The 15,086-nt window shown below is 42.4% G+C and overlaps 1 protein-coding gene across 6 annotated transcripts in view; it reads right to left on the bottom strand.

Moving 5' to 3' along the window:
- LOC145342832 (MOB kinase activator 3B) overlaps positions 1-14,806 on the bottom strand; it is a 126,255-nt gene extending 111,449 nt beyond the window's left edge. For 4 of the 6 annotated variants that reach the window (XR_013886653.1, XR_013886654.1, XM_080188310.1 and 1 more), the window contains exon 1: positions 3,907-4,166. The gene's annotated coding sequence lies outside the window, so the exon portion shown is untranslated. Of the gene's footprint in view, positions 1-3,906; positions 4,167-14,548 lie in introns of those variants that run through there. The other 2 variants (XM_080188314.1, XM_080188313.1) reach the window with 1 other exon arrangement.
- Between the last annotated feature and the right edge of the window lie 280 nt (positions 14,807-15,086).

Here is a 15,086-nt window from a genome sequence, read left to right as displayed (position 1 = left end):
TGTTGTGTCTGCTCTATCAAGCAATTCCCCTCAAGATGCCTCGCTATTTCCTCCTTGATGACAGATTCTAACATTTTACCTACAACAGACGTTAAACTAACCGGCCTATAATTCCTTGCCTTTTGCCTGGCACCCTTCTTAAACAACGGCGTAACATTAGCCGTTTTCCAATCTTCCGGCACTTCCCCGGAATCCAGCGACGTCTGGAAAATAACCACCAAGGCATCCACTATCACCTCCACCATTTCTTTCAGAACCCTTGGATGCATTCCATCCGGTCCTGGGGACTTGTCCACAATCAGTCCCTCCAGTCTGTCGAGCACCGCCTCTCTAGTAACAATAATGTCATCGAGACCCTCCAGTCCTACCACCTTTCCATCGCTAACACCCGGCAAATTATTCACGTCCTCCTCCGTGAAGACCGAAACAAAAAAGTTATTCAAGACCTCAGCCATTTCCCCATCCCCTACCACTAAATCCCCCCTCTCATCCTCTGAGGGTCCAACGTTCACCCTAGCCAGCCTCTTCCTTTTTATATATTTATAAAAACTCTTGCTATCCTTTTTTATGTTAAGCGTTAGCCCAGCTTCATAGTTTCTCCTACCCTTCTTTATCAACTTCTTTGTCAATCTTTGTTGACATTTAAACCTCTCCCAATCCTCTTTTCGCCCACTACTCTTAGCTACTCTAAACGCCTCCGCTTTTAATTTAACACTTTCCTTCACCTCCTTCATTATCCACGGCTTATTACCTCTCCTCCTACGGTCCTTTTTAACCATCAGAATAAATTTCCGCTGAGCACCAAGAAAGATCTCCTTAAAGATCCTGCACTGCTCCTCAGCAGACCTACCTTCCAACGTGCTCCCCCAGTCAACATTCGCCAATTCTTCTCTCATCCTACCGTACTACCCTCTGTTCAAACAAAGGACGCGTGTCCGGGAACCCACTTTCTCCTCCTCCATCTGCACCAGAAACTCCACCATACAATGATCACTCTCCCCAAGAGGATCCTTCACCACAAGGTCCCTAATTCTACCCGCCTCATTACATAACACCAGAATAAGAACATAAGAACATAAGAAATAGGAGCTGGAGTAGGCCATCTAGCCCTTCGAGCCTGCCCCGCCATTCAATAAGATCATGGCTGATCTGATTTCTCCTCATAGTCTTTTAATAATAAAACAACTAAACATGATCACTTATTGTAGATTCCCTGGCTGGAGAAATCATCCTCCAAGCATCTGTCTTCTCGAGCCCTTTAAGAATCTGATACACTTGAATAAGACTACCCCACATTTTTCTATATCGAGTGAATATAGGCCGATCTGCTCAATCTCTCCTCAAAGGACAATCCCTTCATCCCAAGAATCAATCCAGTAAATGTTCATTGCAATCCCCATGAACAAGTATGTCCTTTATTAAATGAGAAGACAAAAACTGAACACAATACTCCAAGTGTTGTCTCATCAATCTCTGTATAACTGCAGTCAGATTTCTTTTATTCTTATATGCCAATCTTATATAATTTCACTCACCTGAGGAAGGAGCAGCATTCCGAAAGCTCGTGCTACCAAATAAACCTTTGATTTTTAACCTGGTGTTCTGAGACTTCTGACTGTGCCCACCCCAATCCAACACCAGCATCTCCACATCATTATATAATAAAGACAGGCATACCATTTGCTTTTCAAATTGCTTGCTGTACTTTGATGTTAACTTTCTGTGACTTATTCACAGAAACATTTAGGTCCCCATGGATCTCAACATTTCCCAGTCTCCCACCATTTAAAAAAAATCGGCAGTTTTATTCCTACCCAACTTTACACTTTGCCATATTATCCTCCATCTGCCATGTTCTTGCCCACTCAACCAACATGTTAATATCCTTTTGCTGCCACTCTGCATCCTTCTTACTGTCTACACTCTCACCAAACTTTGAATCATCAGCAAACCTGGTTACAATGCACTTGGTCCCCTCATTAAGCCATTGATATACATTGTAAATAACTGAGGTCCAAGGACTGATCCTCGCACTGTCCCCCCTATTCACAACCTGAAAACCCAAAAATGACCCAATTATTCTCACTCTCTGTTTTCTATTAACCAATCCTCAACCCAAATTTAAATATTACTCCCATCCCCAGAGCCTTAATTAAGTGTAATAACCTCTTGTGCAGCACGTTACAGAATGCTTTCTGAAAATCCAGATACACTATGTTCACTCGATCCCCCTTATCCAATCTAGTTGTTACATCCCAAAGAAACTCTAACAGGTTATCAAACACGAATTCCCTTTTACAAATCCAGATTGATGTGCTGCACTTAATCGGGTTAGGATTTGCTAAATGCCCTGTTATCACACCCCAAATAACAGCCACTGTAAAATGTATTCCAAGAATGGAATTAGTGATGGAATATTGACAAAGAGTCATGATGTTGTAACTTGGGCTTCCAAATAGTTTACAAATTAGTCTCATTTCTATTTTCTTCCTGTCTGGGCTAATAGGAGTGACCTATGTTCAGTGTCCATTGGGAACTGAAAATGATCATCTTCACAACAGCCGAGACTACACACATATTACTGTAGCCAGTCCTCAGCACGTAGTCAAGAAGCAATGCCTCTACGGATTTCTGTTACTGTTGAAGAAAAGTCAGTTCCCCCACATCCAGTAGCAGGGCTGGGCTTGGTTGTCATGCCTCCAGTGATGGAATAGTTGCTCACTCTCTGGCAATACATAGTGAATGTCAACATATAAAAATGATAGCCAGCAACTGTCCAACTATAAGGCTAGACAATGGGAGGGGGAGGGAGGGATTTCCTGCCATGCTCGCCCCAAAACTGGAAAATCCCACCCGAATTCAACAACCTTTCCATGGTCCACCCCTTTCCCGCGACGATTTACATAGTGGGGAGGTCAGGAAAATGAGAGTGGGAGGTGGGACATTGGGTAGGACAAATTCATTTATCCAGTAGCATGGGCGGCACGGTAGCACAGTCATTAGCACTGCTGCCTCAGAGTGCCAGGGTTTGATTGGGTCACTGTTTGCGTGGAGTCTGCACATTCTCCCCGTGTCTGCTTAGTTTCCTCTGGGTGCTCTGGTTTCCTCCCACAGTCCGAGAGATGTGCTGGTTAGGTGGATTGGCCATGCTAAATTCTCCCTCACTGTACCCAAACAAGTGCCAGAGTGCGGCAACTGGGGGATTTTCATAGTAACTTCATTGCAGTGTTAACGTAAGCCTACTTGTGACAATAATAAATAAACGCTGCAACAGATTGGGCGGATTTTCCCACAGAGAATCCCACGGTCAGGGGGAGGGTGGGTCTAACAATAGTATAACTTCCCAGGTTGGCAGTTCGAGTGCCCATTCTAACATCTGCCGTCAAAAAAAAAGCAGCCAGCCCGTCTGATGAAGAATTATCTGTTCAGCAGCTGCCTCTCCCCTCTGAGAGACCCTCACCCATTCCCACCTCCTGCCTCACAGTCCCTTCAGTCCAAAGAGGTCGACTCAAATGAATCGCATCAAACTACATTTTTATCTAAACCCCTGTAAAAAAAAAGTCGCAAAGGCCAGAAGTAAACCTAGATTAAAGCCAGCCAATGTGTGATTAGCCAGGCTGTTGCGTGGAGTCTCTTTGAGAGAGGTGGCCAGCAGTCTACAGGAGGAGGAGGCGGGGGGGGGAGACGAGACTTCTGCTCCCCAAACTCAGCACCAGCTATGGTTAGATCAGCACAGGAGCTGGTTAAAGCTCCTTACATCTGCCTTTCAACACCAACAGAAACTTCCTGCTTTTGGGGGAACCAGAAAGTGCAGTGGTTTCTATCAATCCACAGTCAGATTATTGCCAGTAACAACAGCAGCCACGCCGACTTCTCCCAGATAACAAACAAGGACTTGGTTCTTACCCAACCGGAGGTGAAAGTGACCGGGACTAATAAATCAGCACGAAAAGAGGGAGCGACACTTCTTTAGATTCAGCATCATCCCAAAAAACTCCAGTTGCAAAGCTTCCTCTGGCTCCAGGGTGAGGGGAGGGAGGGCTGAATGAGCGTCCTTAATAAAGTTTCACATGAGCGGCTATAGGGAACAGACAGTGATGCTTCCCAGAAGACGGGCGCGGTTTGCAAAGGCTACGGACTGTCTGCCTGTCTGTGCCCGCCTTGCACTCACTCTCTCTCACACACACAATGAACTAAACTCAACAGCAGCATTGCACTGTATGTGTCACTGTGAAAAACACCACCCATCAGCTCCACCTCTCACTCAGAATGCTGGCTGGACTCTGATGCTCCAGGGCTGAAGAGTATTTTGTTGTTGCAAAAAGAAAATTACACTTTATTTCAGGCAAAATCTCAAAGACACATTTACAAAACAATTCAAATTGTTCCAACAGTAAAGCGCAATGGTATTCGTCCAGGGACCAAGATGCACACTCCGAGGTGATTCCGTCCGGAGGATGTGGTCGGAATTCAAGTCAAGTTTATTTATTAGTCAGGAGCAAGGCTTACATTAACACTGCAATGAAGTTACTGTGAAATTCCCCCTGTGAAATTCCCCAGCCATTCGCGCCCTGCTGCCCCTGCCAGCCAGGATGGAGAAAGTGGAGCTCAGTCAAATCTCCCTTCACTGCTGCAGCACCGGAAAATCCCACTGGAAAACCCCACTGGAAAACCCCACAGCATCACTGGCTGCAAAATTCCACCTGGTATATTTTTATAACTCTTGGGCTAAAGGGATCAAGGGATACGGGGGGGGGGGGGGGGGGGGGAGGTGTAGGAAATTACTGCCGATTCTGGAATCTGAAACCAAAAGAGAAAATGCTGGAAAATCTCAGCAGGTCTGGCAGCATCGGTGGGGAGAGCAAAGAGCTGACATTTGGAGTCCAGATGATCCTTTGTCAAAGCTCTGACAAAACTTTGAGAATGGGTCACCTGGACTTGAAAGGTTTGTCACCTTACAGATGCTGCCAGACCTGCTGAGATTTTCCAGCATTTTCTCTCCAAGAGAAATGGGCGGGTGGGGAGGGGGGGGAGGCAAGATCAGGATATTAGATTCAAAGGTTAGCCATGATCAAAATTAATGGTGGAGCAGGCTCGAAGGGCTGAATGGCCTACCCATGCTTCTACTTTGTCTGTGTTTCTATGTCTGTTTCCGTGTATTTCAATATTTTCACTACAGTTTTTTTCAAACCATTTACATCAGCCATCCTGTACACTGCTGCTTCAATAAGGTGATACGCAGTTAGGATTAAAGCACACAGTCAGAGGAGTTTTATACAATTACCAGCCCGGAACTGTGGCAAATTATTTGTGAGGTTCTTAATGTCCTCGGATACAATCACAGGAGGCAGTTGTCGCGGGGGTTGAGTCATCTTTAACCCCTCTTTGGTGTGAGGTGGTGAGGAGGAACTCAGACTGGCTTGTACTGAAGGCAGACAAGAACCCAAACTGACAAAGCAGCTGACAGCAGCTCATCTGTCCCAGAGATGGGTTAGAGACCTGCAAAATGAGATTGGCTGGTGAGACTGCAACTAAAGGACATCAGCTAGAGATCGAATGGGAGGCGAGGAGAAACTCTTTTTACGCTAAAGGTTCTTAGGACATCAAAAGCCTTTTCAGGTCAGGGCTGGAGGCAGACTCTCTAACAGTTAGTGAATGAATATTTGAAAAGTAATTTAAATAGGTACCATAGGCCAAAAGGCCTCATTTGAAATTGCAAAGATGGATCATGTCAGACAGGGAAGCAGGGCCAGCAGATCAGAAACTAGAAGCAGGAAGAGGCCATTTGGCCCTTCAAGCCTGCTCTGCCATTCATTTTGATCACGGCTGATCAGCAAATTCAGCATCCTGATCCCTCCTTCCCCCCATATCCCTTGCCTTCACCACGTATATTGCCACTGCATTTGTTCGTTACGCTTCAGTTCTGAATTACACCAATAAGTGATTAAACACTCTGAATATGCCACCAATTCTCCACGTTATGGGAGATGAATTAACTAGGATTCTGCCCCAACTGACTTGGATTGTGGATGGTGTTGTCTGCCTCCTACAGGACAAAGCTGAAATTACATAAGCAGGTCACTGAAATTCCCAAAAACACCCAGAAGAAGCCACATCACAGTGTCATATGATTTAAAAACTAAAAATAGCATCATCATTGCTTTTAATTTATTTGAAGATGCAATATTCATGGAAATGCCTTCACTCATGTCAGGTTCTATATAATTTTTTTTGGGGGGGTGTTGCTTCCCCTTGTGAGAAAATGTGTGGTCATCATTTGGAATTCAAAGTTGTGGCTTTTTGCAGTGAGGTTACAAGGTCACGGTGAACATATCAATCCATTGGTAAAATTAATTCCATGAAAAGGAAATGACAAATGACAGCACAATGTAGGCAATGATCTGAAACGTTTAAAACCTGTACACATTTATAAAAGAGTGAGTGTAGCAATTGCTTTTGAATTCTGTATCCATTGTTGGTGAAGATCCATTGGGACAACAATCCGTTCCCACAGACATCAAGTTTTATTCTTCTGTCTGTGGAAACTAACATCATCAATTAATGAGAGAGCTCAGCTTTGAAACTGGAAACCCTGAAACTTACCATTGTAGCCATAGATTTACAGTTTTACGTAAAAACTGAAGACAATTGTGCAAATTGACTATTAAAAATCTTTAATATGATTCAGCATTGTCACAAAATAAAAATGGAATTCAGTTTATACAAACATACGAGCTAGGAGCGAGAGTAGGCCACTCGGCCCCTGAAGCCTGCTCCATCATTCAATAACATCGTGCCTGATCTGACTGAAATCTCAATTCCATTTTTCACAATGACCTATCACTCTCTCGTTAATCCAGAATCTATCTAGCTCTGCCTTAAACATATTCCACTGCCTTTTGAGGAAGAGAGTTCCAAAGATTCACTGTCTTCTGAGAGAAAAACATGGTCCTCATCTCTGTCTTAAATAAGGGCCCTCTTATTATTAAACTGTGACCCCGATTCTTGATTTTCCCACAAGAGGAAACATCCTTTCCACTTCCACCCAGTCAAGACTCCCCAGAGCTTATATGCTTCAACCAATTCTCCTCTTGTTCTTCTAAACTCAATAGGATCCCTATAGTGCAGAAAAAGGCCATCCAGCCCAATAAGTCTCCACAAGAGCATCTCATTAAGGTCTTCCCTTCTGTCCTTTCCCTGTAAGCCCATACGGTTATCATGACTAATCCACCTACATTTTTAAACACTAAGGGGCTACTTAGCATGGCCAATCCACCTAACCACCACATCTTTTGGACTGTGGGAAGAAACCCACACAGATATGGGGAAAATGTGCAAACTCCACTCAGACAATCATTCAAGACTGGAATTGAACCTGGTTCCCTGGTGCTGTGAGACAGCAGTGCTAACCATTGTATCACCATGCAGCAGATGCAAGTCTAGCTTGTCCAACCTTTCCTCATAAGACACCTCACCCATTCCAGATATTAGTCGAGTAAACCTCTGAGCTTCTTGCAATTCATTTATATCTTTCCTTAAATAAGGAGACAAAACGCACACAGTTCTCAGATGTGATCTCACTAATGCCCTGTGTAACTAAAAAATAGCCTTCCTATTTTTGTATTCAATTCTTCTTGCAGTAAGCAATAGCATGCTATGAACTTTCTTAATTACTTGCTGTACCTACATACTAACCTTTTATTATTCATGCACTAGTGCTTCCAGATCCCTCTGCATCTCAGAGTTCTGCAATCTCTCATCACTTAGATAATATGCTTTTCTTTATTCTTCCTACAAAAATGGACAATTTCACGTTTTCCCACATTTTACTCCATTTTCCATATTCTTGCCTACTTAACCTATTGATATCCTTTTGTAGCCTTCTTACGTCCTCTGCACAATTTACTTTCCAGTCTAACTTTGTATTATCAGAAAATTTATCAACAATAATTTCATCCAAATCATTTAAATAAATTGTAAAAAGCTGAGGCCTCAGCACTGATTTCAGTGGAACACTACTCATTACATCTTGCCAATGAGAAAATGACCCATTTATACCTACTCTGATTACGGTTAGTTAGCCAATCTTCTTCCCATGACAATATGTTACCCTCTGCACCATGAGCTTTTATTTCCTGCAATAGCCTTTGATGTTGCATCTTATTAAATGTTTTTTGAAAATCTAAATACAGTACATCTACAGGTTCCCCTTTACCCACAGCACATGTGGCATCTTCAAAAAACTCCAATAAATTGGTTAAACATGATTTCCCTTTCACAAAACCATGTTGAATCTGCCTGACTGCCTTGAATTTTTCGAAATGCTCTGTTATAATGTCTTCAATAACAGCTTCTTACATTTTCCCTATGACAGACGTTAAGCTAATTGGTCTGTCATTTCCTGCTATTATCCAAACTAATGGAAGCTTCCCAAGTATCAGGAATTTTAGAAAACTAAAATCAACTCATCGACTATGTCACTTACCATTCATTTTAAGACCCTGGGATGATGTTCATCAGGACCTGGTGACTTTTCAGCCCACAGCTCCAACAATTTGCTCAGTACCACCTTGTTGGTGATTGTAATTTTCCTGAGTTCTTCCCGCCCTTCCATTTCCTGATTTACAGCTAATTCTGGAATGTTGTGGGATGTTATACAGTTCATGTGAACCAATAATTCTGTTTACAATATTTCTTAAGTACTCTATGTTATGAACAAATAAACCATCTCCTTGGTGCAAAGTTATTTTTATTTAAGTAGCACACGGTCACATTTCTCATAAGTGTGTCACAATGCTGCACATAAGCTCACATTTGAATTGCAATTACTGCTAGTAGAAAACCAGGTATGGTAACCATTCTACAGTGGCAACGTGTAACTAACAGCAATGAAATGAACACCCAACATTTTTGGTGTCATCAATCAAGAAGGGAAGGCTGATTGCAAAAATGGTCAAAGGATTGAGTTAAAGGCTCTCTATCTGAATGAATGAATTGCTAGCATGGATAGAGATAAATATGAATGACCCGATAGCCATTACAGAAACATGGTTGCAAGGTGACCAAGGTTAGGAGCTGAATATCAAAGGATATTTAACATTTCAAAAAGACAGGAGGCTAGGAAAAGATGGTGCAGTAGTTCTGTTAATTAAGAATGTGATTAATACAGTTGTGAAAGGTGACCTCAGCTCAAAGGAGCAAGATGCTAAATCAGTTTGGGTAGAGATAGGAACAGTAAAGGGAAGAGATATCTTGTGAGAATAGTTTATAGGTCCTCCAACAGTAGTTACACTGTAGCACACAGTATACAAGAAGAAGTAAATGGGGCATGTAAGAAAGGTATCACAATAATCATGAGTGACTTTAATCTACATGTAGATTGGGCAAATCAGATGGGCAAAGGTGGCCTGGAAAATGGATTCATAATGTATGTTTGGGACTTGTTTTAAGCTATACGTTCTGGAGCAAACAAGTAGCAGGGAGAATTGACTCAGTCTCTGTACAGTTTGCAGAATGGGATATTAGCTGAGGAGAGACAGTACAGGTGTGTGAGTTAGTACTGACCTGGCAATTATGACCTGATTCTCTAACTTATGTGTTCCATCCTCCACCCATACCCTGATATTGTTCATTGGCTGAAATTTGCAAGAACAGATTTAAAAATCCCCTGGTTCATTATCACAAAATAAACTAGTTCTGTAGGTACAGTAGCTTCCCATTTTAAAATAATGTTTTCTAAGTACAAATAGGGAAACATGTTTTACAGTCCCAGAGGGTGTGACAACTGAATGGATTCCTGGTTCAAAAAATGTGATTTTTATTCTTTTTAATCAAACATTGATGAAATAGTGTCACAGGACTGCTTATTAGTTTTTAACCAAAAAAAGGCATTTATTAAACACTAAAGAAATGCATCACAGTACAGTGCTCTTTTACCCTCCCCTTAACTTAACAAATACGCAAAGATTTTAAGATTAACATGGATGACAAAGTATATTCGAAGTTACAGTGGTCTCCTTTTAACACGCATTTGTGGTTTGTGAATTCTTCCTCAGAATTTCTGCAGATAATTTTCTTTGGTGAGTTTTCACTTCACTTTTAGCAGTAATTCTTGTCAGGGTTTTGAACCAATCTCTTACAGTTTCCTCTGCCTCAACTGGCTCACTGCTTTTTCTCACTGTCAATTGCTTTAACGTTCAAGTTCCAGTTTCTTAATAGAATTATTTTAAAACCTTAAGACCATAAGATATAGGGACAGAATTAGGCCATTTGGCCACCTCAAGTTGGTTCCACCATTCAATCATGGCTGATATGATTCTCATCTCCATTATGCTGCCTTCAGTTGCCTCTGAAAGTCTGCTCCCAATTGTCAATTTATTTAAATGGAACGGTTTCTTTAACTCAAAGCTCTTGTTTCTCCCTTCCTTAATTTCACTTGGACCATCCCTTGTTCTTTATTCATGTAGCTTCAGTGTTCTGAAGTCTATTTTCTATCACCATTCTCTGGGTCTGTTGAGATGGATTATGTTAACTCCATTGTTACAACATTTCTCAACCTTGAGAAGAAAGAGAGAGAGAAACCTTCTCCTCATCTCCCCACAGCCCTTAAAAAACACCTGCCACACTTGAGGACACAGAGTGCTCCAGCTCACACTTCCTCTCTGATTTGTAAATTTGTTACTGGGGCAAACCTCAATGGATTTTAGCAGGAACTGAAGTTGACCCCTCCCCTAAATAGCCAAACATTCCTTCAACATGAAATTGATCCACAACTCCTCTCCAACCACAGAAATATTAAATTAAACCCACATAAAACTATACCTTACTTCTAACATTCCAAATATAAATCCCTTAAATCTATTTTATGTTTCTCATCACATGAAACAAATTCTATTTCCATTCACATAGGCACTCATATAGGCTGTCATTCTGGATGTTGCCAGCTGATGGTTTGCCACTGAGAAGAGTCATAGAGATGTAGAGGTTTACAGCATGGAAACAGACCCTTTGGCCCAACTTGTCCATGCCACCTTTTTTTTAAACTACTAAGCTATTCCTAATTGCCTGCATTTGGTCCATGTCCCTCTATATCCATCTTACCCATGTAATTGTCTAAATTCTTTTTAAAAGGCAAAATTGTACCCGCCTCTACTATTACCCTGCTGGCTGGTTGTTCCAGCCACTCACCACCCTCTGTGTGAAAAAATTGCTCTTCTGGACACTTTTGTATCTCTCCCCTCTCACCTTAAACCTACACCTTCTAATTTTAGACTCCCCTACCTTTGGGAAAAGATATTGACTGTCTAGCTGATCTATGCCCCTCATTATTTTATAGACCTCTATAAGATCACCCCTCAGCCTCCTACGCTCCAGAGTAAAAAGTCCCAGTCTATCCAGCCTCTCCTTGTAACTCAATCCATCAAGTCCCGGTAGCATCCTAGTAAATCTTTTCTACACTTTGATCAGATACCAATTTGGTTGTTGGTGCTGGTGATTTTTAATTGAGCAGCAAAACATTGAAGGATAAATAAACTATGTGAATGAGTGAGTTAAAATGGGTGATTTTAAAACCAAGTCGACAACTGTTTCTATTCCATTTGGCTGCAGTCATTCCTAACGCAGAGAAAAATGGTTCTGGTTTTTGAAGACCAATCATCTTGAATCCCAGTACATCATTATAAGAGCGCCTCGGGGCAGTTTCCATCTTCAGCTGCTTCACCAATGACTCTCCCGTCATCATAAGGTGGATTGTTTGTTGTATAACTGTTTCATGTATAACTGTTCAAATAGTAAAGCAGTCCCTGCCCACATGCGGCAAAATCGGGAATATAAAGGGCCTGGACTGATAAAGTAACATTTGTGACAAGTAACATTTATGTCACACATATCAGGAAATGACCAACACCAGCAAGAGAGAACTTAATCACCTCCTCTTGACATTCAATGTGAGTCTCTCACTATCAAATTCCTGGGGTTACCATTGACCAGAAGCTGAACTGGGCTAGTCATTGTGGCTGCCAGAGCAGGTCAGATACTTGGAATTCTGTGGAGAGTAACTCAACTGTTGACTCCCCAAAGCCTGTCCACCATCTACAAAGCACAAGTCAGGAGTGTGATGGAATACTCTCCACTTGCCTGGAGGGGTGCAGTTCCAACAACACTCAAGAAGCTCAACATCATCTAGGACAAAGCAGCCTGCTTGATTGGCACCCCATTCGCCTTTATTCTTCCCCCTCTATCATATAATGGCAGCAAAGTGTGCCATCAGATACACTGCTCTCATCAAGGCTTCTTCAACAGCATCTTCCAAACCTTCAACCTCTACACCTACAGGGTCAAAGGCAGCAGGTGCATGGGAACACTAGCATTTGCAATCTCTCCTCTGAATCTCACACCATCCTGATTTGAAATATAGCACCATTCCTTCATTGTTGTTGGGTCAAAATCCTAGAGCTCCCATCCCTATGCCTGTACTGCACATTCTTCAGTGGTTCAATAAGGCAACTCAACTTCTCAGGGGCTATTAGGGATGGACAATAAGTGTTAGCTTTGTCAGCAATAACCACATTCCTTTAACAAATAATAAAAATTGTGTTGCACCTTTGATGTATAAAACACTCAAGGAATGAACCACATTCTGGATGCTCTCATTAAGTGTAAAATTGAAGTTGTAGATTAAACTGATATTCCAATTATCTAGCATTGGCCATTACAAACGCACATAGACCATTATACTGTTTACCTGAGTAACAAAAAGATCAAAGAAAAGTTAAGAAGACAAGAACATCCTTGCAAACAGAATATTACCAAATCAGTCATGTTTAAATGTGAAGATACCACGCTGATACATGAAGTGCAGTGAATAGACCATACTTTGAACATTACATTCATTTCCCAGAGACAGGAGATATATCCAAACATTCACAGCTCCAATTTACACATGGGATGTTGGTATTTTCAAGCCAAATGTCACCAAATATTCTTTACATACTCATTAAGAAAATACCATATAAGCTATCTAAACTGAAATCATTATTTCAGGTTAAACCAGTATTTTCCAAATAGGTTCTACAATGCAACATGAGATAGAATATTTGTAGCATTCCCCATCGATCAAAACCCTGGAGAAGCAACATAAATGGGGTTTCTGCTGATCTTCTGCCACTGTTACTATGGCAAATTAGGAGGATGGCCTTGCAGGTTTCATTGATATGATGGGCAGTACCAAGAACCATGATAAGCCTTGACACAATTCCCATCTTCCACAGTTTGCAGGCAAACCTCTGAACATAGGGAAACAGACACTCTGACACATCGTGGGTCTGTACATTGCTGCTTTCTCTAAATCCAGGAACAGGCTGTTCAGGAGAATCTTTGACCTGCTCACTATTCACCAAGTGAGCAAAGAGAAATATCAGAAATACCTAACCAATGATTGAACACACATTTCAGTCATGAGACTAGGATTTGCAGTCAGAGATGGGGTGATGAAGTATAGCGTTGCACAAGTTTGTTGTGATCTGGAACACCTGCCTGAAGTAGCTTCACCAAAAGGGCTAGCATGGGATGATGGGCCAAATAGCCTCCCAGTGTGCTGTGTGAGATCATAGATGTTTTTGCAGCATGGAAACAGGCCCTTTGGCCCAACTTGTCCAGCCACCCTTTCTTTTAACCACTAAGCTAATCCCAATTGCCCACATTTGGCCCATATCCCTCTATACCCATCTTACCCACATAACTGTCTAAACTCTTTTTAAAAGACAAAATTGTACCCGCCTCTACGACTACCTCTGGCAGCTTGTTCCAGACACTCATCACCCTCTGTGTGAAAATTATTCTGTCACCCTTGGTCACGATAGAAATACAAGAAATGTCAATCTGACCTGACTACAGACAAACCCACGGGTAGGACATGAATGAACGGGCAGAGATAATTGTTCAAAGCAAATCTCCTCTCTGAACCTAGCCTCCAGAGATGCTCTGGAGACACAGCTGAGCCCCCAGTCAGAGGAAAACCTTGCCTCCTCCAGAAGGAGACAAATGTGACAGGACTTTGCAGTTATGTAAATAGAATAGAAAGAGTTCATCCTCAGCACACTATCTCAAATGAAACCAGGAGTATAGGGAAGCAGAGGAACTCACAGGCTAATGTTCAAAAGTTGTTCTCTATAAATATTGACCAATATGGGGAATGAGATGGAGTTTGGGAGTTAAACTTTCTGGAATGATTCCAGATAAAGAGAGGGGAGGGGGGAGGTGGGGAGTGTGGGCTTCTGAAGAAAGGTGGACTGCAGAAGCCGAATAGCCTCCCTGGCCAACATTTAGCAATATGAAGGCAGGCTGTGTGGTGACACAAACATCATTCTGTCTCTGTGACAAGAGAGCATTTCATATCCATACGCACAGGTCTCCTGCTCACTCAACACACACTCTTAGGCACAACACCTGTCTGGGGTGCGGGGGGTGCCTGAGCCATTGCTTAGGGGCTGGGAACCTGGGCTGTTGCCGGGGCTGTTCCTGGATTCAGTTAATTGAGTGTCTCACTCACCAGAATGTGGAGAAGCAGGGATGGAAACACTGCCCGGTGTTACAGTGCGATCCCTGTAACAATTCACATTCGCCTCCTCATCCTGAAAGACGGTCTAACGCTTGCAGTCCTCTGGCAAGAGCAGACTCCTCGCTGCAAACTCTCCCCCTCACTTACAGACAGATCATTATCCAGGCAGACAGCCCGGTTTTAAAAGCCTTTCTCTCCGAGCGCTGGGCTGCTGAACTGACTGTGCTCCGACAAACTGAACTGAACTGAGGGCGAGAGTATTAAGTGAGCAGCCCAGCTCCACAACAGACACCTACAGGAAGTGAATGAGACATCATTGCACTCAATGGGAACACTAACTGTACCAAAACAGCAATGATAGAAAACATGTGGCAGACAGACCACGCAAAATAAACAAGTCCAGTTTGAGTTGGCTCACAACCCGAACTGTCACATTCTGATCTCTTCAGCGATTGGTAAACGAGATTAAAATACTGTGGATTTAATTCTCTCAAAGCAAATGGAAAACTTACTCTGGGCACTCACGTAA

Source organism: Carcharhinus amblyrhynchos, chromosome 5, assembly GCF_965287045.1.
Source record: "Carcharhinus amblyrhynchos chromosome 5, sCarAmb.v2.hapA, whole genome shotgun sequence".
Lineage (NCBI taxonomy): Eukaryota > Metazoa > Chordata > Chondrichthyes > Carcharhiniformes > Carcharhinidae > Carcharhinus > Carcharhinus amblyrhynchos.
This window is presented reverse-complemented; position numbering and strand designations above follow the sequence as displayed.